This window comes from Heloderma suspectum, chromosome 2 (genome assembly GCF_057233095.1).
Source record: "Heloderma suspectum isolate Gila_16-S chromosome 2, 16-S_ref, whole genome shotgun sequence".
Lineage (NCBI taxonomy): Eukaryota > Metazoa > Chordata > Lepidosauria > Squamata > Helodermatidae > Heloderma > Heloderma suspectum.
Window position 1 is genome coordinate 209,260,847 of NC_139459.1, and position 21,905 is coordinate 209,282,751.

The 21,905-nt window shown below is 46.3% G+C and overlaps 1 protein-coding gene across 2 annotated transcripts in view; it reads right to left on the bottom strand.

The window, feature by feature from the left end:
* SLC39A11 (solute carrier family 39 member 11) overlaps positions 1–21,905 on the bottom strand; it is a 598,886-nt gene that overhangs the window by 166,566 nt on the left and 410,415 nt on the right. The gene's annotated exons all lie outside the window — the stretch shown is intronic.

Here is a 21,905-nt window from a genome sequence, read left to right on the forward strand (position 1 = left end):
CTGTGGCTTATTCACAGGGTGGCTTAGCATGACATGCAAACCTGCCCAATGTCTAGTTCCAGCCTTAGCTACTCGGCTATAATTATGCTACACTAGCATGGGTAACATCTCAGCAAACCCACGTACGTATTAAGATCACCTTCTCAAACTCTTGTCCGAGGCCCACACCATCAGAAGTAACACAGGTAAAGACAGAGGCTTTTGTAGTTGTTTTATGTCACCTCTGGAATTCTTCCTGCACCTTATGCTAACCCCTGATTTCTTTTTGGTGCCTAGAATAAAGGAAACTGCCTTATACCAGATCCGACTATTAATCCATCTAGCCTGGGGGAGGGCAACCTCCATGGGCCTCTCCCCTGTGATCTGTCAGAGATAGATCACAGATGGGGGATAGCAAGGGAATTGGGATACCAGCAGCTTCAGGTGCCCTGTGTCTTCTCTCCAGAGGGAGAAGACGCAGGGCAGGGGAAGCCGGTTCCCAGCAGCCTCATAGGGAGGATCGTCCTGTTAGCAGGCCACTGGGAACCAAAGGACACTTATTATTATTATTATTTATTGCATTTATACCCCGCCTTTTTTCCCTTGCAAGGAACCCAAGGCGGCTTACATTATCCTCCTCCTCTCCATTTTATCCTCACAACAACAACCCTGTGAGGTGGGTTGGGCTGAGAGTCTATGACTGGCCCAAAGTCACCCAGTGAGCTTCCATGGCCGAGTGGGGACTAGAACCCGGATCTCCCAGCTCCTAGTCCAACACTCTTGCCACTACACCACACTGGCTCTCACTGGGGAAAGACCCCTGCCCATGATAGCAGGGGGAGGGCCCCCGCCTCCTGACATCATATGTTCTGTGGAGGGCTGAGTGGGTGGTCAGCTGGCCCCCCACTGGATCATGCCTGCCTGCCCCAGTCTACACCAATATTATCTGCTCTGACTGGCAATGGTATTCCAAGGTCTCAAGCAGAGATCTCTTACATTACCTGCTACCTGATCCTTTTAACTGGAGATGCCAGAGATTGCTTAGGACCTTCTGCATGCAAGCCATGTACTCTACCACTCATCTATGGTGCCTGTTGAGGACATTTCTGTTTCCCCAGTCATTGTAGATCTATTAGGTTTTTTTTAATTTGCTTTTTCAATGCTGGAATGTTAAATAAGTGCTCCACTTTATTGCATTCTTTATTTTAATTTTTTAAATGTATGCTTTTTGCAGCAAAGAGCCTTTCTAAATTAATAAAAGAAAGCTCCTGGGCTGCAGTGCTATACACTAGCCTCCAACCTAGTTTTCTCCAAATGTTTTGGACTGTAACTTCTGTCAGGCCCAGGCAGTATGGGCAATGGTCAGGAACTGTGGGAGTTGTAGTCCAATACATCTGGAGGGCACCAGGTTGAGGAAGGCTGACTACAATATATTTATTTATTACCATGTATATACTGCCTTATTTGCTAAAAAGCCTTCACGATGGTGCACAGCAATTTAAAATAATAAAACTTTTGATGAATAAATGTATATTTAACAGGGAGTAAATACAATTCAACTCAGTGAGGCTTACGTCTGAGTAGACATGCATGTGCTTCCACTTGTAGCCCTAACTTACCACGATAATTACACTGGGAAAACCAGCACTCTATGAACCCATCCTAAGATTAGAACCAGAAATCAAAGTAAGCATGTTAAGGTCTTCAGCTTACAAGTATCTGTTTACTTAACAATTAACAAAGCAATGGGGGTATGGTTTTCAAAGGTGGGGGGGAATATATGTTTCCAACTAAGATGAGCAGTTAAGTGCTGCATTCTGCCTTTGGAGGGCAACACACACACACACACACACACACACACACACATGTCTCAGATTATATTTTCCAGGTGAGATGAACCAATTCTGCTAAAGCTAAAATCTGCATTCTCACTATTAGGCCAGGCTCTCCATTGCAGGCAGCCTCCCCCAACCTGGTGCCCTCCAGATCCCCATGGTGGGACTTGTAGTCCAACACATCTAGAGAGCACCAGGTCGGGGAAGGCTAAATGCAGTATCACCATTCAGTCACAACTTCCTCAAGCCTTATTCAAACAGGGCAACTGGGGTCACCTGCAGTGTACAGGGAGTCACTCTGTTGCTGCCGCCAAAACCCAGAACTTAAGCCTGGTTGTATGAGCACGACATTAAGCACAAGATTTCTCTCTTTCCCTCTTTTAAAAGAAGTTTAAAAATTTCCCTCCTCTCCAGCTGGTGTTTTAGTGAGACAGGTACCTTATGATTAGATTTGCTTGAAAATGCTAAACATCTGGAGCCCAGGATTACAAAGCAGCCTTTATGCTGCTGGTAAGTTATCTGCAATAAACCAGCACTTGTTGCTGAGAGCTTCAAGTGGGAGGTGTTTTTTTTTTTTTCTTTTTAAGAAGAGAGAGCAAGAAAGAGCAGGAGAAGGAGAAACACAACACCCGCACCATAGCAAATTTTAGACCTCTGAGAACTTTCACAAATATTTTCCATAGTTCCATGGATGACTTTAGGAAGCAACGTAAAAGAAGCTGTCAAAGCTGGCTTCCCTCCCCCCTCCTCCCATTCCCCTTCACAAATAGCAGAAAGCAAAGTACAAGAGCTGCCTAAACTCAAAATGGGAAAAAGGTCTTTCCAAACAAGAAAGAAATAATGTGAAGTGTAGCACAAAACTCATTCCCCATATAATCCATGAGGAATAACTTGTTGTGAGGGAGGATAACGATCTGTCTATTTTTAAGCTGCCTTTCTGGACCAGGGGCTTCCAGACAGAGGGCTCCAAGGGCCATCAATCCAAAGGCATTGTGCAGCTACCCCGTCTTTTCCTCCTTAACAGATTTTCCTGGTAAGAAAAGGGATGGAAGAAGCAGAGGGAAACCACAGGAGGGTTACAAATGGAAGTTGACGTCACCTGGAAACACCCCCACCCCTCACCATGAGACATGGTGATTGCAGGATAAAAACCTCGTCTAGAAGCGCTCCAAGTCCACCCAAGGCAGTAAACAAAATACAAGTATAAAAACTAAAATACAATAATATAATTGTATAATAAAACTTTATACAATTATAAAGTTTTATAATTGTATAAAGTTTTATAAAGTTTGTATAAACGTTATACAATTATTTATTTATGTATTACATTTATATCCCGCCTTTTTTCCTCCTTAAGGAACCCAAGGCGGCTTACACAACGATCCTCCTCCTCCATTTTATCCTCACAACAACAACCCTGTGAGGTGGGTTGGGCTGAGAGTCTGTGACTGGCCCAAAGTCACCCAGTGGGCTTCCATGGCCGAGTGGGGACTAGAACCCGGATCTCCCGACTCCTAGTCCAACACTCTCACCACTACACCACACTGGCTCTCAATTATAAAGGAGAAGGGGACGGCAGAGGATGAGATGGCTGGATAGCATCACCGATGCAATGAATATGAACTTGAGCATGCTCCGGGAGAGAGCGCAGGACAGGAAGGCCTGGCGTGCTGTGGTCCATGGGGTCACGAAGAGTCGGACACGACTGAACGACTGAACAACAACAACAATAATAAAACTTGTAAAAAAAATTAAAAATCAAAACCAATACATTAAGGGCGCAATCCTATGGCTGCTAGACAGCATCTAGATGGCCATAGGATTTTTCATTTTCTGGGAACTGAGCTCAGAGCCAGCGCTCTGAGGTCAGTTCCCAGAAAACTCACTTCCTGCTCCCTCCCCTGCCGCCTCGGCAGCAGCACAGTTTGTCCCCAGCTCCATACTCATTAAGAGCAGTGTGGAGCAGCTGAAAAGTGGGCATTCCTGGAGGGGAGGAGGGGAGGGGATGGCGGAAGCACTGTTACGAAGCTTCCTATGTGCCATCCGGCCTCCCCCTCCCCACTCCCAGGCGCCCTGTCTAGACAGCTGAAATCGGCTATCTAGCCACAAATGCAGGGTGGCCAGAGCATGGAGGAGAAGATTATCTCTGCACTCTGCCCATCCTGCATTATAGTGAGTTGCCTCCGTTCTGGTATAGTTCTGGTAAAACATTCCCAGAACTACACCAATAAAATGGCAGCATAATAAAATGCATCAGTTAAAAGCCATTTGAAACGGGCGAGTTTTCAAACCCTTTTTAGAAACTGTAACTGAGGGGGAGTTATATAACTTAGGGGCCACTACTGAGAAGGCCCTGGGAAGAAGCTATAATTGACCCCCATAGCAGCTTCCCTCCTGGGGCAAATAGCAGCTTCAGGAGGAGATTTACATTGGGACCGTAGCAAAAGGGGAAAGGGTTCCAGTCTTCCACTCCTCATGCTGTAGTCTCAATCCTGAACAGGCTTCCTCATGGCTATTTTGTTTTTAGAAAATGACAATTTTAAAACACATTTAACATACTGTATAGTTTAACTCTTTCTGAGTTTTTAATGGAGAACTATACATGACTGTGCTTAGCTCAGCAGGTCAAAAGTCATACAAGTCTGAAGTAGCAGGGGGTAAAGCACTGCACATGGCCCCAATTCTCCATATTTAGAATTAAAATAATAGAGACCTACCTCATCAGGTTTTTCTGGAAAAGTACTGTGAAACAGTCTGTGTGCTTTTTGCGGGAGACATTCATACAGTGCTGTGTGTGTTTTCTAAAATAGGATACTGAACTAAAATGTGCATCCTGCACATTTGTTACCTTTGTCAAAAACAATGGTGTGTGAAAATGTGGGGAAACTCACCCAGGTTTGGATGTGCACCTTTTTTTCATGCCAGCACTGGACTCTGATTCATTGGAACAGAATGTCAGGAAGGTTGTGGTAATGAGGGGAGTGGAATGGGATGGCTGCTGTAATTCAGTTTCAGATGAAATTACGACTGACACAACGTAAGAACCTTAAAGGAAAGAGACATAACCAAGAGAGGCGAAATCTTGGCTTCTGCTCTGCTCCGTAGCGTGACCATACTATGATACACCTGTCTCAGTCTTTTAGGTAACAGGCAGAGACTTGCCCTGCCAAACAATGACTGCCATTGTACTGACAGCTCTCACAGTAGCTCCTATTGACTGGGAAGCCCAATCCATCAGCATTTGTCAGAGCCTATAATATACACAGCCCCAGTTAATTCACACAGGCATAATATGAACCACGGGACCTCAGGGCCTTTCTGATCTGCGCTCTTTGACATACAAAGTTGTCTATCAGAGAAACAAGAAATGACAGAAGAGATTATTGGCAAGCTTAGCAGCCAGGCAGGAGAAAAGGGGCAATATTTAGAGAGGCATTTAGAAGTCATGTTTTTAAAACACCACTTAAGCATTCTTTTAAAAAATAATAATAATCAAAACACATCATTACAGGTTGCTGCACAGCATTTATCTGGCTAGATCTCAGAGCAAGGCAGGAAAGTTTAAAATGAATTCAGACAAGTCATACACTGTCAGTCAGGGCAAGGGTCTGTCTCCACTTGCTGTGCTTTCTTGGCCCACCTGTTCAGATGTGGATGGGCCCTATTAGGTTTCTGTACATTTTTTTTAAAAGCAACTAAAGGTGACTGTCAATGGATACTGGTCCTCTGCCAGCCAACTGAGTGCTCCAGGCCACATTTCTTTTCTTTGGGTCACGCTAGAGCAGCTTCCCCATCCCGGTGCCCTCCAGATAGTTTCAACTACAACTCCCATCAGCCCCAATCACCATGGCCGATGGGCAGGGACAAAAGGAGCTGCAGTCCAAAACATCTAGAGGGTACCAGGTTAGAGAAGGCTGTACTAGAGTGTGACAAAGAGATGTTGCTAAGGCACTGGGTATCAGGAGCGCCCTGGAGGCCTCTTTCAGTCTACTCCAATAGCTAACTCAAGACACAGACAAAAGGATTCTTTTCAAGGCTTTAATCCTTTTACAACTTAATGACTCTTTCAGATGCTAATCACTAGCGACTAAGCAAGGAACAGCAGAGTAGCCTATGCTCCAGGTTAGGCAGTTGGTCCCCGTTTGAAGGAGAATTACAGGAAGACCCTGAACTTATGGGCTAGGGAGAGTTCCTCCCTCTTTCCCTTGGGTCCTCGGGACGCGACCGCTGCTTGCGCGCCAAACGAGCACTACGCCTCCTTTCCGCGCCCTCCAGCTGTCGTCGCTCCCGGTGTCGGCATCGAGCGTCCAGCAAGCCCCCCTCCAGCGCTCTCTCACTGCCAGGGTCACTATCTATCTCTGGAATGCTGGCAGAAGGAATCTCTGCCAGCTGCTGTGCCTGTGAGAGATGAGCTGGCTCCTCTCCCATGGATTGCTATTCCTCCCCAGAATCAGAACTGCTCTGGGGTTCTATCGGCTCAGTTTCCACCCTGACGCTGGGCTTAGATCTGTCATTCGCAAATGCCCATTATTACAATGATAGATGGCAGAGAGACTGTCATGGGGTGGGGTGGGGTGGGGTGGGACCTCTTATGATGGTGGCTAGGCCATCCAGTGTCAGATGGATGGTAGATTTTGCCCACAGCAGGATAGGCAAACTTTTTGGGCTGTGGGCACATTTGGCAATTTGAGAAAATGTTCTGGGCACCACCACAAAATGGCTGCGATGAGAGGCATGGTAAAGGACGAGTAACCTGCCCAAAAGACTGGGTACAAGGCAGAGGTGGGGTCTGAGTCGCAGCACACTAAACAAGTCCTTTGAATCCACAGTTTTCAACACCAACAGAAATCTATTTCACAGCAATCCTAGCTGCCAGTAAGAAAATGTGTTCATTCAAAAAAGGGATGGGGGGCACTTTGGTGAGCGCCAAGAAAGGTGTCTGAGGGGGGCACTGGTGCCCATGGGTACCATGTTGCCTACCCCCTGCCTTACAGAATGGAGTCATAGATTCATAGAATAGTAGGGTTGGAAGGGGCCTACAAGGCCATCGAATCCAACCCCCTGCTCAATGCAGGAATCCAAGTCAGAGCATCCCTGACAGATGGCTGTCCAGCCTCATCTTGAACGCCTCCAGTGTGGGAGAGCCCACCACCTCCCTAGGGAATTGGTTCCATTGTCGTATTGCTCTAACAGTCAGGACATTTTTCCTGATGTTCAGCCGGAATCTGGCTTTCTGTAACTTGAGCCTTTCTTCCGTGTCCTGCACTCTGGGATGATCGAGAAGAGATCCTGGCCTTCTTCTCTGTGACAACCTTTCAAGTACTTGAAGAGTGCTATCATATCTCCCCTCAGTCTTCTCTTCTCAAGGCTAAACATGCCCAGTTCTTTCAGTCTCTCTTCATAGGGCTTTGTTTCCAGTCCCCTGATCATCTTTGCTGTCCTCCTCTGAACCCTCTCCAGTTTGTCTGCATCTTTCTTAAAGTGTGGTGCCCAGAACTGGACACAGTACTCCAGATGAGGCCTAACTAGTGCTGAGTAGAGGGGAACTAGTACTTCCTGGGATTTGGAAGCTATGCTTCTATTAATGCAGCCCAAAATAGCATTTGCCTTTTTTGCAGCCACATCACATTGTTGGCTCATATTCAGCTTGTGATCGACAACAGTTCCAAGATCCTTCTCGCTTGTAGTGTTGTTGAGCCACGTATCCCCCATCTTGTAACTGTGCATTTGGTTTCTTTTTCCTAGGTGCAGAACTTGGCATTTATCCCTATTAAATGTCATTCTGTTGTTTTCTGCCCAGCGCTCCAGTCTATCCAGATCACTTTGAATTCTGTTTCTGTCTTCCAAAGTATTAGCTATCCCGCCCAATTCTGTGTCATCTGCAAATCTGATCAGCATTCCCTGCACCTCCTCCTCCAAGTCATTCATAAAAATGTTGAAGAGCACTGGGCCCAGGACTGAGCCCTGTGGTACCCCACTCGTTACCTCTCCCCAGTTTGAGAAGATCCCATTGATAAGCACTCTTTGAGTCCGATTCTATAGCCAACTGTGGATCCACCGGATCGTTGTTTCATCTAGCCCACTTTGAGCTAGTTTGCTCATCAGGAGGTCATGGGGCACTTTGTCGAAAGCTTTGCTGAAGTCGAGGTATCTGATGTCTACAGCATTCCCACGGTCCACAAGGGAGGTTACTTGATCAAAAAATGAGATCAGATTTGTCTGGCAGGGCTTGTTTTTGACAAATCCATGTTGGCTTCGAGTAATCACAGCATTGTTGTCAAGGTGCTTCCAGATGGATTGCTTTATGATCTGCTCCAGAATTTTCCCAGGGATTGATGTCAGACTGACTGGTCTGTAGTTCCCAGGTTCCTCCTTTTTGCCCTTTTTGAAGAGAGGGACAACATTAGCCCTCCTCCAGTCATCTGGCACTTCACCTGTCCTCGATGATTTCTCAAAGAGAATAGATAGCAGTTCTGAGAGTTCTTCTGCCAGTTCCTTTATTACTCTAGGCTGCAGTTCATCTGGCCCTGGAGATTTGAACTCATTCAAAGTAATTAGGTGTTCCTTGACCTATCGATCTCAAGCTGCAATCTTGCCCCTTCAGCCTGTACTTCACCTTTGCCAGGGGGGTCATAGACCCTCTTTTGGGAGAAGATTGAGCCAAAGTAGGAATTGAGCACCTCTGCCTTTTCTTTGTCATCTGTTATCGTTTTGCCATCCTTATTTAATAGCTGAACAACCATTTCTTTCCTCTGCCTTTAAATGCAACAGCCATAAATGCAACAGCTTACCTTGCCCCATAGAGGGAGTGACAATTATCTTCTATGGGAAAAAGTAAAGGTGTGTACTCAGCTCATTGGTATATGGGGGTGATATATCCCCTGCACTTGGGGATCCCAGTTTCTTGAGGCAGGGAGCATGTTTTGCATCCTCCTCAATGGCAGCTCATTTACTACATCCCTGTCACGGCTAGGCCATGGGCAACAGTCTGGACTTAGCCAGGAGCTGGGAAACAGTACAGGTTACTGAGTAGTCAAGTTCAGAGTCAGGACTGAAGGCCACTCAGGAGTAGAGGACAAAACCAGAGACAGGAGCAGAGGACAAGCCAAGATTCAAGATCAAGGAGTGACCAGAAACACAAAGGCACACCCAGGTAGACCCTGGTGCTCAAGCAAGGAACCAGTGAGACAAGAAGTCTCCTTATACTCCCCCCTCCCGGGAAGGAGCCAATAACCAGCCTAGGTGGGTGGAGCCAAACCAGAGCTGGAATGTTCTTTCCAGAGAGACTGTGGTTGTTCAGCGCCCCCCCCGCCCCCCCCCCCGTGACAAAGGTCAGCAGTTCCTGACAACCTCATAGATCGGGCGGGGGGGGCAGCTGCATGCAGGCTTCAACTAATTTCAAAAGCCTTCAGTTCAGTCCTTCTGCAAGAGTGATCTGTCCCTCCCCTGATTGGCTGGAGAGAAGAAGAGGGGGAAGGGGAAGAGAAAGGGGATCAGAAAGAGAGTGGGGGGATAGCCACAGCCCCTGTTGGCACTGGCCCCATCCACCATGGCTTCAGCCACGCCCACCACTGGCATGCAGCCCCCGACAGAGTACTCTGGAGGGATTGCAGCCCTTGACAGAAAAAATGGTGCCCCATCCCTGCCATAGAACTTAATGGGAGTCATAGAATCATAGAATAGAATAGCAGGGTTGGAAGGGGCCTACAAGGCCATCGAGTCCAACCCCCTGCTCAATGCAGGAATCCAAGTCAGAGCATCCCCGACAGATGGCTGTCCAGCCTCGTCTTGAACGCCACCAGTGTGGGAGAGCCCACCACCTCCCTAGGTGATTCGTTCCTTTGTCACTGAGTATTGAACCTACTCCTATATATGTAGCTCCCTCCCTGGCCTCTGTGATGGTCAGTCTAAATTTCAGCAGCAGTAGAGTGTGACAAAGAGATATATCACACTAGTTATACTCCACAAATAGGGGGGAAAGGTACATCCTTGAAAAACGGGGTGACATAGATAAAAGCCAATACAGAGATTGACATCTCATTCTTTGCCAGTTTGGTGACAGGACAGCTCTCTCCCAGCCCAATTCAGATAAAATCATTTCTTTTCATTAATGTTCAATGAGCTGCCAACGATAAACAGGTTTAGTTCAATGTTTAGTTTTGAATCAGGTCCCATCATACTCCTGATTATATCATCAGTAGTGCAATAGGGCACGAAGGCCTCTTTGCCACAAACTGCCACCATCCAGACCAGACAGCCCAAATGATATCCTCCTACTTCTCAGTGGTAGTGGATGGGTGATGCCACTCCATGTGCTTGTGGTAATGTCCAGAACCTAAGCCTTTCTCTCAGGAAACAGGGGTTGGCGGCAGGCAGGGCAGGCACAGACTGAGCAAACTTGCAAAATTAAGCCGAGGGTGTGAGATGCAGTGGAGTTTGGGTAGAATCTGAAGTGGGCTTAGGGAGTGTGTCAAACTGGAAAGAATTCCCTGTTCAACACCCCCCACACACACACACTCACACACACTTGTGAAGTTTGTGATGGGAATGTGAGAAAGCTAAACCATCCTGGCTAGCATCCAAAATATTGTATGCTTTTTGGTTCTGTGCTAAACAATTTTGATGATACTCAAATCCCCCCGCCCCCAAGCCAAGAAAGAGTATTATTATTTTTGCTGACAGCAGCTAAATCTGTTCTTTTTTCCCTTGTCAATGGCATTCTAAAGAACTCTCAGCAGAATGTCAATAGTGATTGAATGTGCAAGATGTGTTCTTCTACGGAGACATTGGCTCATCAACAATTGGCAACTCTAAGGTCAAAAGAAGCCAGAATTGTTCATGGTGGTCTGGGTTCTATTTATAACACATTTGGACAGGGAGGATTCTAAATCCATAAACCAGTTAAGTTCCATTCCTTTTATTTATGTTAATAGAACCATAATACATTTTTATTTTAAATTTGTATGTTCTTTTCCACGCAACTACGAATCAGTACAGGGCACATCCTTGGAGTATCGGCAAAAATGTCTGCTGAATCAGTGAACTTCTTTCGAAGTTGACTTATTTTATCTTCTTCTTTTTTTGCTTCATTTTTTTCATTTGTGATACTGCCTCTTTCATACATGATTATGCAATTTTGTCTTTTTAAAAGAATGAATAAATGTGGGGCTGTGACCCTTTATGGATCATAATACAAGAATACATCTGAGGTTATTGTTTCATTTATAATGACAATTAACACATGAAAGGCTATATATGGCCCAGGGTGTCTCAGAGGCATCAGCAGCAGCTTTCCATTCCTGATTGGAGCTGGAGGGTTGAATTGCTTCCACCGGTTCCAGCCAGGAGGGTGAGCCTGCGACTCAGCAAGGTGACTATGCCAAAAAACTGGGGCACACAAAGTCATACAGCTTGCCCACAGAACAAGCAAATATTTATGCAAAGCACAATAGAAAGGTACAGGAGGAAACGCCAGCTTGAATGGGCTTCCCAGGGATTCCAGGCCACATAATCATATATTTAACATTTCACAGCCAAGCAACAACTGATACTAATCTCCTCCAATTTATTATCATCTTTATGATCTTATTTAAGTATATTGGGAGTGTAATATAATTGATAGGTGCACTACCTTCTCCAGGAAGCTTGCATTGTTCCTTTGGAATACATAATGGTGCATGTGTTGAAGTAGAAGAAATTATGTGGTCTGACTGGTGGTGGCTGCCTATGGGTCAGATCTGGCCTATCTTCTCCTCCCCAGTATGAGCTGTTTGACAGTGGTACAGGCTGCCCCAGGAACAGCAGGCTCACTGCTAGACTTATTTAAGCAAAGCATAGTTGGCTATCTATCAGGAATGCTGTAGTTCCATCATGCACTGCAGAACATAGCAGGGTCAGCCCTGGTTAGTACTTGGATGGGAGACCACCTGGGAATCAGGCTTCCTGCACTGAGCAGGGGGTTGGACTCAATGGTCTTGTAGGCCCCTTCCACCCCTTTGATTCTATGATTCTATGAGTGGGGGCTAAACTAGATAACCTCCAAGGTTCTTTCCTATGATTCTAGGAAAATATTGGTCTCCTCATACAGCAAGATCAGGGTATCCCTGTTGAATATGAAAGCAGAGGTTCCCATGTTTCCACCATGGTGGTACGACTCTGGCTCCTCTGCAGATCACCTTAGAGAACATAGACATCAGCTGCAGTGGCAACAGAACACAACTCACATGAGAAATAACAGGAAGCCAAGGCATGACGGTTGTGGGGGTAAATAAAAATCTTCCAGCAACAGCAGAGGGTGCTAGTCCTCATCTGGACTAGAAATAAACCATTCAACTCTTCAGTCTTGAATATAATTAACTGCTGGAGAACCCTGTTCAGGGATGTGATGATGAAGACTTGAAACTGTTCCAGTTAGAAGCCCCTAATGTAGTTTTTCCCTAATGTATGCTGTAGCTCAGCCTAGGGATGGCAGAGAATTCCGCTGCGGACTCAAATGAGGCCAGATTCCAGAGAATCCGACCTCTGGATTCTGCAGCAGACCGTCATCACTTACCTCCAGCTCTGGAGGGTTTCGTGTGGCGCAGCTCTCCGGCTCCTTATACAAGGCAACATGCTAATGGCAGCTGCCATTAGCCTATCGCTGGGACAAATACGGACGCAAATGGTGTATTGTACGCCACTTGCGGCTGTAAAGCCCTGACTTTGACCTAATTGCAGCCCAGATGCAGAGCAGCTCCAGAGGAGTTCGAGGGGCTCTGAGTGGCCCCTCTACAACCCCCCCCCGAACCGGAAAGTGAGGGGTTCGTACATCACTAGCTCAGCCTTCTCCAACCTGGTGCCCTTCAGATGTTTCTGACTATAAATCCTATTAGCCCCAGCCAGAATGGCCAATGGTCTGGGATGATGGGAGTTGTGGTCCAAAACATCTGGAGAGCACAAGGTTGGAGAAGGCTGCTGTAGAAATTGCTTTGGAGTAGGGGGGAGTACAGGGGGGATCAAAGGCAGGGGGGATCAACTGCCTTTGCCATAATGGTCTATGGTCCAGGATCCACTGAGAGTGACCACATGGGATAAGGTGGGGAAGAAGCACAGTGTATCTGTGCACAGGCGCATTGCAACTGAAGCCTGTGCTCCAGGCTCTGCCCATCATAAAGATGGTCTTTTTGCTAGTAATAATTACTAGGGCTTTGTACTGCTAAGGCCCAAGGCCCGAAGCCCGAGTCGAAGTGGGCTGCTTCGGGTCACTTTGAGCCCCTTCTGAGGCGAAGTGGAGGGGGCACGAAGCAACCTGGAGTAGGTTGGGGGCTCTCTGAAGCGCCCCAGTGCACTTTGGAGCTTCGGCACCCCCGGCCCAGCTGCGCTGGTGCCTCCAGGTCCTTACCTGAGAGTTGCCCTTCACTGCCGCCACCACCGCCTCCATTGACATTGCCTTCACTGCCGCCGGCTCCGTCACCCCCGCCAGCACCCGCTGCTGCCAGCGCCGCAGCTGTCATTGCTGCTGCCAGCTCCTGAGGCCTGGACATGCACCGGCTCTTATTGCAGGAAGTCGCCATTTTTAAAATGGCAACTTCCTAGAACTTCCAGGAAGTTGCCATTTTTAAAAGAGCAGATCCCTGCAATAAGAGCTGGCGAATGTCCAGGCCTCAGGAGCTGGCGGCGGCGGCAGAGGAGGCGATGGAGGATGTGGCAATGGAGGAGGAGGAAGTGGTGGCAAGGGAAGGAGCTGGGGGTTTGCGTGGGGGTATTGGGGGCCCCCGAAGCGGGATTCAGCCATCTGAATCCTGCTTCAAGTTCAGGGCTGAGTTGGGTCAGGCCCCCCCCCCCCCCGAATCAGCCCAAGCTGAATCAGGCCCATCTCTGACGCCACGAAGCAGCTTCCGAGTCAGATTGGGGGGTCCCCGCACAGCTCTAATAATTATAATGCTTTGTATTTAAGATAGCAGTGTCTCGAAGCACTCAAAACATTTTGCATGCATTATCTCAGCAATTGTTACACAACAATCCTGTAAGTTAGTGCTTAGGATAAGCGATACTAACTACCAGTAAGTTCATGGCTGAGCTAAGATATGAACAGAGGACTTTCCAACTCAGAGCTCTTGTCTGGACCCAAATTGAATAGGTCCAGAGGAGCAACCAGAACCATCACCATAAAATAACACAGCTTTAGAAACCCTAGAAAAAGTGGGCTGTGACCAGGAGACACACATGCATGGACGTAGACAACACAGAGACATTTAACTGAAGTGCACCCAAGCTAGCACATGCTCACAGGCTTATGCTGACATTTGGCTACTCCAATTTAAGGGAGTTTTCAGAGAGCTAAATTGCACAGCCATAATTATATCATTCCATCTGGAGGATGAGGAGAGGGAGAAAATTAATTTCTTGAACAGGCAGCAGAGAGCAAATTGGGTGAGGAGTCAAACGACTGGCTGGAGTCATCTTTCTTGGCAAGCCTGAACTTTAATGAAGCAGAGCTAAGGGGTGGGTGAAAGCGAAGATGTCTCTCTCTCTCTCTCTTGCTTTCTCACCAGTCTTTTTTTTTTTTTTTAATAACAATTACAGACACTCCTGGGGCATTCACATCTAGTCACAAGGGCAGTCCTCACTCTTCTCAACAACTTAATTCATTTAATGATTCAGGAGCCCCCTGGGGTCCCCTCATGTTCATTGTCTGGACAGAATTTTCCATGCCTTGCAGAAGGATTTTAACAGCCACATGCAATGCTATGGACCTAAAAGGTGAGGCAATGGGAAGGGGTTGAGAAGGCATGGATTTCATCCTTGTATAATTCATGCACAGGAAACCCTACTTACCCCCAAAGCTGCTATTTTTTCTTTGTTTTTATTTTGCAGATCAGTGTACAGGGCACTTTACAGCAGCTGGCAATACCATTGGCCATGCTGGCTGGGGATGATGGGAGATGTAGTCCAACACAGCTGGAGGGCATCAGGTTGGAAGAGGCTGCTTTACAGGGTAACACAAGCAACAACAGCACCAAAGGTCCCTGGCCAGAGGATCATGCTTGTAATCTGAATTTTGACAGGGCAGGAAACAAAGGAAGGGGAGCTAATGGAGAAGCCAGGGTAATATGAGACAATTTGGAGCAAATGTAGTTATATGTACTTAGACTTCATTTCAGCTGGGATGAGGATGAAAGGGTTAATCAAAGGTCTCGCCAAATAGGTGGGCTTTGAAGAGGGGGCTGAAGGAAGAGAGAGGGGTAGCATCACAGAAGTATGGCAGGAGAAAACTTTGGGTATCTTGTACACCAGAAACTAATGCGTTTATCAACTAGTTCTTTTACCAGACAAAATGTATTTGTTTGTACCAATGTGTGATGAAAAATAGTGGGTTTTTTAAAAACCCAAAGAAACATGTGTACATTCGCCTAACACTATGATTTTATAGGTGAACATCCCCCTACCCCATGGTTTAAAATTATGGCATGGAAATCAGCTGTGAAAAATGCAGCCACCTCTGGGGTTGAATGCAGTAGCTCTCTAGTTTTATGGTGCCACTGCAGGGCAATGAGAAAACAGGGGGGACTGGGCAGTGGTGGTGGGGAGAAATAATCCTATTAAGACACTCCTGGTATTTCTTTTCCAGAACACTCAAAATATGAGACTCAGTTCTGACATGATGCCTATCGCAATGACAAATTATATTTTTAGAAAGCCATGATTTCAACAGATTTCATTTTATATGTCAGCTTTCCCTACTCTCTTATAACCCCTTGCTTATCTATGGCCTGATCTCTCTGTACCACTTGAGAATTAAGCTTTATTAAGGGCAATTTCCCCCATACCCCCAGTGTGTTTGTGTGTGTGCACGCACACGCACAAACCTAGGAATGTAAGCTCCAACAATAAATGTTGTTTAATTTTAGAAGATTTTGTTTCAGGCTCAATTAAGTGCTTGTCCTCATGAATCCAGTACTTTTCAGATATTTCGAATGATTTAAAGAGAACATAAAATGTCCCACAAGTACCCAAAATGATAGAACTCTGGGGCATAAATACAAGCCCATTTCAGCTGTTGTTGCTATTTTGCAAGATTACACACCAGTAATGAACATTCTGAGCAGAGGTTATTAAGATGCATCATGAGAAGTCTACTTAAAGAAAAAACCTGATGATGGCTCCCCACGAGCAACTAAATAATAAACAGATTGCTAGAATGGGGTCTTCCATTCTAGCATCTCCTAAATGAAAGGCTGTCCAACTTTTACTATAATTTGTCACAGCTGTAAGTTTGCATTGGACAGACTTCACTGGTGCTATTGTGTCCACTAGATGGATCGAGAAGTGCCATAGGAAAAATCAAGGCAGTGCCATTATTTACTAACACCCAAAGGAGACAGTCATAAAAACTTTGTAGTCAAGTAGCTGAGGAGTACCTTTGCCCTTAACTTAGGAGACAGAAGCCTCTGTGTGTCTCAGTTTTAATTGCTATCATCTTGCCAAGTACAACAAAGAACATTTAAAAAAATGAATAGAAGGCATTTTGTTTCTGGGTTCTCCCCTGTCTGCCTGCCCCCCCGCCCAACATAGAATGGGGTTAACAGGTGAAATCAGCATGCCTTTATGAGCAGTGACTCAGGTGCTACCATTTCTTCTGGCTTGAGCATCAAGAACACACTAGTAATTTCTGTGTTGTGCCGTGCTTTATGGCATCAGTTATAATAATAAGATTATTGTTCAGTTGCATGCAAAGCTCTCACTCAAGGATTCTTGTTGCTGCCTCCTCCCTAGAAACCACAACCATATTGGGCTGCACCCTTCCTCCACCAACCCCCCCTTCCTTACAGGTAAACACTGAGTATCCACATGAAATCCCGGCAGGAGAAGGCTCCGCCTCAGCCCTCAGTGAACTACACAGGCACTGGGAGATAGCGCTGGCTCTGACATTCCTCATCACTGACTCAGCAGCAAGTACAGGGGAATGAGGACGTGAGCTAAGTCATGCTGCCTAGTCAGGAGGGCAGTTCCCCTGGTTGGACCTAGCCTGTCGCAGCTGCTTAAGTGTCCTCTTTGCTCATTGCACTTTCTCCTTTTCCTGCCACACTTACTTAACCAGGAAGCAGCATTGGCTACTGACCTCTTGGGATGCAAAGCTAATAGGGTCTATTCCCAATGTGAAATCTGGCCCTTTTTATCATTGTGGAGAGGCAACAGAATGTTGTGACTGGGCATTCTCTCAGGGCAAAGCAGAAGGGAATTGGCAGTAAACACCAGGGATCCCTCCTTGGCCTTGACTGAATTTAAGGGGCTGGTTTAGACCAACCTGAAGGGGCTGGCTTTGATGGCCTGGACTTACCATAGTTCAGGGAGCGCATCACCCCAAATGAACCTTTCCATCTGTTAAGTTAAGCACAAGAGCCACTGCTGAAAGATTGCAAGGAAGAATGATATTATGAACTGCTACTCTTAAGCATTCCAAAAGTTATTTCGGGGCAGGGAAAGAGTAAAGGAACCTGCATGACTATGAGCATCCTAGGCAGCAAGGAATCTACTGCAGCTACTGTCATCTAGGAAGCATGCCAAGTATGTGCCAGTTAGGTAGGGGGCATTTGTTGGCATCCAATCTGATGTGGGCATATTGGTAACAAAACCAACACTGGCACTACAGGTGCTTCCAGATGGACAGCTCCTAATGCTATCAGACGGCATTGTGCAGATATTCTGTCTTTCCCTTCTTAACAGATTTTTTATGGTAAAAAAAAAGATGGAAGGAGGAGTGGGAAAACACAGGAGGGTTACAAATGTTACAGATGTTCTCATTTGGACCCCCTTAAATTTTCGTGTTTGAAGAAGGATGGCTACATGAAAAGAACCTCATCCTGAAGCACCCTATATTTCTCTAAAATGGGGTTCAGCATTTATTTCAAGTTTAAAAGACTGTCAGGGATTCCGGGGAGCTGTCAGGGGTGTTTCTGAGCGCAGGGAGTGGGGTAGCAGTTCAGATTCTGAAGGAGAACCATCAGACATGGGGGAGGTGTTTTCCCAGGCTAGTCCAGATATGAGTAGGCCTGCTTCTCAGGTTACAAATGTACAGATGGCTGAGCATGAGGGTCCCTCCTCACCCCCGCCCCCTGTGAGAGGCAGCAAACAGGAGATTGACGTAATAGATGCCAGGCGCAGATGCGGACCAAAGAGGGAGAAGGCAGGGGCAGAACTTAGATGGTCTACCCGATTGGCCTTGCGTGAGAAGCTGCACTTAGAGGCCTCACGAGAAGAGAGGGACCTCCCCCCTTAAGTTAGGCTAGCGAGACCACCTCCCTCTTCAAACTGCAGGCAACTCTTGTACATTCCATTTGGATCTCCTGAAGGCATTCCTTGTAGACGGAGAGTTTCTCTGAGAATTCGCATTTGTATGACCCTGTGAAGTAATGGATTAAAAGCTGTAGACTGAAGCCTCTCGTTTGGGCACTGAAGTGAGTTGGGGACTAAGGGAATCATGACAGGAGCTTGAGCTGAGTTGGCCGCTACCATGGCCCACGTGTGCTCATGCTGCAACTTTCTTGAAGTGAAGAAAGGAATAGAAGGGTGCACCATCAGCCTCTGAAACTGGTAAGCAGTATGGAACCTACAGAATTGCCAGGCTTGGTATAAAATATGGGGAGCCAGACTTCTCTTCTGTCTTTGTGGGATCTGGATCCTAGCACTTATACCAAGCCTGGCCAACATTGCAATACATTCTGCTTGCTACAGAATGTACTGGCTCCAGCTTTCAGCTCAGGCCACTGACCTTGGGGTGTCAGGCACTGGATTTGATTGCAGCCACCTATGGACCAAATGTGATCTCCTGTGACAAACCGTTGAATCTGCATCCCCAACCCTGTGAGGCTGCAAAACAACCTTTGTCTATATTCCTCAGAGGTAGTGCTGCCACCACCCACATAATATTTATAACTTATGGAATATTAATATTTAATAACTCATAACCTGGGTATGTGGGGATCCAGGTTTATGGCTTTTACATATGGAGAAGGAGTGGGCCTTTTCTCAGAGCTTCCTTTAACCTCCTTAACAACCAGGTTAGTGTGTCTTGTCAAGCAATCCAGTGCATGGGTAGGCCAACATCCAGGTTAGGAAAGGGAATCAAATCAACCGCAATTACCAATTCAATTATTTATTCAAGAACCAAGAAAAGACGTTCCAAAATAGTCAGCAACTTTTGAAAATAAAACAAAGCATCAAACTAGCCCACTCAACCTTATTTTTCAATATCTTAAGAGTAACTCACCAAAGCAGCTTACAGGTGTAGGGAAGGATCAGGCCCACACCTGGGACTCCAGTGCAAGGAAAAGTTTTGTCTTGACTTTTGCCAACCACCTGAAGAAGACAAAAGGCTCCTTCACACTGGGCTTTGATCCTGCGATTGAGATTGCTCCTTCACAGACGCCATGACCCTGACATGACCCTCCTGCACTAAATGCCCTTTGTTCCGTTTTTAAATAGATTGCAGATAATGAGCTATCAAATTACCCCCATTGTGTTCCACTTCAGTTTCCTCCATGAAAAGAGTTAAAGCAGCAAGAAGAGGAGCAAGATCAATGAAAGATAATGGAAGACTCATTACGGGGAGAAGAGGGGGGGAAGTGTGTGTAAAGGGAGTCAGTTGTGATCCTGCATTTAAAACGGAAGGAGAAAGCCCCGTTTTAAATGCAGGATTTTAGGCTGGTGTAGAAATGCCCAAAGAAAAGGTTTTATTATCATGGTATTCCTATGGGGGCTGAGCATCTCCCAGAGAGGGACAATTCAACCTGACCAGTCAATAGCCTGGGGAAAACCTGATGATGCATCCTCCAGGTGACTTCCAACAGTGGCTACTCAGCATAATGCTGAGTCAGCCTGGAATGCGTAAAGATGTAAATTTGGAGGTCTATCGCAGCCTGGCAAGGTCTTCTTTCAGAAGCCCTTCCAGAAAGAAGGGGTGAAGATGTGGTTTGTCACTCTGCTCCCCAACAAGGATTTGTTTATTAATGCTTGTCAAAGGAAAGCATATTGGCATTGTCTCATTATACGCTTCCTACACTTCAGAACAGAATGGCAGAGAGATAAGTTGGGGAAAAAAACAATGTTGATTCTTCCCAGTCCAACCTCATGAATCAAAATACTTCCAAATTCTCCCCCAACCCCACCCCAGTTCACCTTTTCTAGATGAAAAACCTACATGTGGCTCAAAAGCTTGCATTTACTTTTGAACAATTCCAGATGGTTCAATAAAAGAGATTCTTGGTTTATAACTTCGCCTTGTCTCTTTGTTCTGACAGACAGACATATCAATGACACCCTGAAACAACACCATGGAGTAACTGCCTTCTTTGCAGTTGTTCAGGAATGACAATGAAAGTAAAAGGGACTATCCCAAAGGTGCAGCGAGCAAGTCCTTAATAACAGTCACCCAATAAGTATAATTCAATGCATCTCAAGTTCACAAAGTTCTTCATTAGGAAACTACACATTTACCAACACCCCCATTTTATCCACTGGTAACAAAGCATATTGTTATTCTGCATTGATCAAATTTTCTTGGTTACATGCATAATGAGTTCAATCATTATCATCATCTTCTTAAGACATACTGTTTTAATGTGTTCACAGTGACTTGTTCTGTGTTACAACTGGTGGGTGAGTGGGAGGGAATGAGCAGCTCACCCTGCATATGAGTTATGATGACTTCTTCAGAGTGAAAAACTAGGTCAGAGTTGGCAGCTTTATAGAGCCAGATGGGACCCTATTGGCTCCTTGTGTCACTTGATCCCTGCTGGGCTGAAACCTGCAGTGCCATTTTATGCCCATCTGCCGTGGTGGCATACTGCAAAACAACAGAGATCAAGTTGGCAGTTCCCACCACCAGATTCCTCAGCTCAAGACTCCCAGCACCGTAAAATTCTTTAAAACTGCAGCTCCACATAGAAAAAAGCACCACAGTAAGTTACACTGTGTTAAGTTAGGTCTGCCAACCTAGCAGTTCGAAAGCAAGAATTTGCAAGTAGATAAATAGTTACCGCCTCGGCGGGAAAGGTAACAGCGTTCCGTGCACCTTGGTGTTCAGTCATGCCGGCCACATGACCACGGAAGCGTCTTCGGACAGCGCTGGCTCTTCGGCTTAGAAACGGGGATGAGCACCACACCCTAGAGTCGGACACGATTGGTTGGGGACACCTTTACCTTTTAAGTTACACAGCCTTAAGAATATGAAGTTAGGAATCATGAGCACCAGAACTCAAGAATCATTTCACTGGATGCAACTAGCTGAAAATCCTCTTGGACTTCTCCTCAGCTTGCAGTTCAACATACAACAATGAATGTGGGTCGAGCCTGTAATACAGAGGGAAAGGCCCAGCTGTTTCCTGGTGCCAGGAATACAAGTTTTCTAATGCAAATTGTTCACTTCTCAAGGTCTCCTCCAGGGACTGGAAGGCAGATGGGGCTGTCTTCACAATCAAGTGTGTTAACAATGCCACCAAACAATAGGGATTGTTAAATTCAGCTTGGCTATACTGCAGGGGTGCAGAACCCACAGCCTGCAGGCCTAATCTGGCCTGCCAGGCTCCCTGTTACAACCCACAAAGCCTCTGGGGTTCCTCCAGGGAGTGGATCTTGGCCTCCAATCCCCTCCCCCAGAAGGAATCCCCTGACTGTTATCTTCAATCTCAGATCTGAAATAACAGCAGAGACGTGTATGTGTGTGTGGGGGGGGGGGGGATGCTGGGAAGAACAGCTACTCTTCCTGTGCTGACAGAGTTGTTTCACGTGGCAAGCATAGCCCACACAGGGACACCAGGTGCCACATGAAACCCAAGACTCTGCCAGCACAAGAAATAGCAGCCACTTGGAGCACAGAGAAAAACACAAATAGTGGGACCAGATGATATCAATGGGCATGGCCACACCCACTGACATAATCTGGCTCATGGAGGGTCTGGTGAGGCAATCAAGCCCCCACTAGAAAAGAGTTCTGCACTCCTGCTGTACAATTTTTGCAATAAAGCAAGCGGGTATCAACTGTTACCAGATGCGGCATAGGATGGGTAAGAATCTGATGAAGCAAACCCAACTTCATTTGAGCCTGAATAGTGG